This window comes from Leishmania martiniquensis, chromosome 21 (genome assembly GCF_017916325.1).
Source record: "Leishmania martiniquensis isolate LSCM1 chromosome 21, whole genome shotgun sequence".
NCBI classification, from domain to species: Eukaryota; Euglenozoa; class Kinetoplastea; order Trypanosomatida; family Trypanosomatidae; genus Leishmania; species Leishmania martiniquensis.
Window position 1 is genome coordinate 461,204 of NC_090156.1, and position 2,608 is coordinate 463,811.

The following is a 2,608-nucleotide window of genomic DNA, read 5'->3' on the forward strand; positions in this document are numbered from 1 at the left end:
GTACGAAGAAAGGTAATCGAAAGGGCAGGCCATCGTATGCCTCCTCATAGGCACCTGCCTTCGTCAATCAGACGAGCCAAGGACAGAGAGAGAGGGAGAGGGAGGGGGGGAGAGGTGCAGACCAAGACAAAGGAGGAAGGGGGAGCGAAAGGGAGTGGATGTGCCGCGCACATCCGCAGCAACGTTGCCTGGCTCCAGCGAAAAAAAAGCTGGCGGAGAGAAATTACCGTGCTTGATGTCTGCGGAGGGAAAACAGAAGGTACCCCCCTTCTGAAGTCCATTGAATCGCCATAGTTGTATCCGTTCCTGCAGTGCATCTTGATTTCCTCTCTCTTGTCCTCACCTTCGCCCGTGCGTCTGACGCATAATCTCGCCTGTCACCAAAACTTTGCTCAAGGAGAGTAAGCGCGGCAACGCCCCCCAATTTTTTTTTTGCTTCCCTTCGAGCCGTTTGCAGTAGAAGAATGAACGAATCTCTGTTTTCGCGTCAGTACCACGACACACTCAAAAGAAAATACAGTAAGCCTTCGTCCCAAACGGCCCAACAGAGGCGCGCGCGCGCCTCCCGCCAGACGACACCGACGTGTCTGTGATCGTGTGTGAGGGTCTGCGCAGACCCTCACACACGATCACAGTTGCAAGTATTGATGTTGCCCATGGTGATATAATTTTAACCTCTTAGACACCCGTTTGCCACACACGCCGCTTTATGCCGAGGGAGTCCGAAAACTTTACAAACATATATATGTGTGTATGTGTGTGTGTAGGCGCATCCACACATATACACACGCAGCTCATCAATGCGCCCCAGCCCTATTGGCCCCCGCCCCTTCGGCAAAATGTGCGTCACCTGCTATGAGGTGGACGGCCGTCGAAGTCGGGGCCGCGCGGCCAGCAGGGGCTGTGAGCACCCTGAGCGAGCCGCATGCCGTGATCCGGGCCGGCAGCGCCCATGGCCCTGCTCGGGGGCGGAGGCGGTGGCGTCTGTCCTGCAGGCAGCATCGGGGTGGTGACCAGGTGCATGGCGGATAAGCTCAGGGAGGGGGGAGGGGAGCGGGCAAGCCTCAGGCCGGGGCCTTGTGAGACCCTCCGCACGGCCGCTACGACCTGCTCCACCCCACCCCCTTCGTCGCTGCGATCCGCTGCACCCCATCACATGGCGTGGCGGACCCTCGCATTGGCCTCGTCGAGTTTCCAGCGCCTGGGCCGCATCAGCGCCACCCCGGCCCCGTGTCGGGGATGCCGCCTATGCCGCACACACGCACCTGGGGCGGGCGGGCACGGGTCTCTGTGCGCCCGCTTCGCCCGGCGCTCCAGCTCCTCTCCCCTCCCGACGCTGTGCCGTGGGTGTGATGCGCCACGCCGGCTATCGCCCACAGCGCTCGCTGCCTCCGTCCCCTGTTTCCATCGGCACCACTGCCACGGGCGTCCGCGGGCAGACAGCGGCATGCGCACACAGAACCCACAGCCGTAGACACCCCACAGGGGAAAGAGACGCACAGCGCGAGTGAGGTGTGGGCAAGCGCAGCATCGCGCGAAACGTGGTGTGCTTGGTGCCCTGAGCCAGCCGAGGGCCTCCCGCTGCTCACCGGGTGCCGGGGTACCACAGCGCCAGCGCAGCAGTAGGCGCCACGCCATCCGCGCTCCGTGCAGTCACCGCCAGTCGCCAGTCGCTGCAGGAATTCAAAGCGCGGGCACCTGCCGCCCGTGCGGACCTGGGCGGCAATGCTCTCCTCCGCACCTCGTATCCCCAACGCCATTGCTCTTCCGCTGTAGGGCGGCGGCCACCAAGAGACGCCTGTCGTCGCGTGCCGCGCAGCTGGCGTCAGCGCCTCGGGCGCAGCACATCTTGCAGGCGCATCCACTTTGGCGCGCTGCCCCACCTCACAGGAACGGCGCCGAAACGCATCGCAACGCGTCGTGCTGCACCGCTCGAGAGCCTGCGCCGAGCGCAGTGAGCGGGCCAAGAGAAGGTCAGTCTGCAACAGCAGCCATCACACTTCCTTTTACGTTCTCTGGTTGGCCGAGTCGTCCCCGCAGCATGTCGTGTTCCAACACCGCTGCTCCACACGCAGCGTGACGGCGCTGCAGAGGATCTCTGATTCCATCGGTTCTGCGCAGAAGAGGCGGAAAGAGCTCCTGCAGCCGTCCCCCTTCCTCTGGGTACGTGCGCGCGACGGAGAGCCGCAGCGGGGCTCTGTGCAGCACTCAGCTCCACGAAGCTTTCCAGCCTCCAGGGGGCGCATGGTGGTGCTGCTTGCGCGGCGCCATTATCTGCGGAGGACGTAGAGCGTGTGAAGCCATCCGAAATGAAGCTGCAGCGCTGTCCAGGTGTCTTGAGGGGCACCGCCCCCAGGGAGTCGACGGTAGAGCGGTGAGGGCGGAAGCAACCCAGCCGCGGGTGGGCCTTGGTATTCACAAGGTCGCGCAGTCTTCGCGAGACCATGCGGGCCAGCAGCATTCGTAAATCCCCCGTCCGCGCTACAGAGCCAGTAGAGCGCGCGATCCATGCGGTGCTTGTGCGACATCAGCTGGAATAGATCGAGCCCCTCACTTCATTGCAGCAGAGATGTGGTCGGCGACGACGGCGCCCGTGGAAGGGGCATAC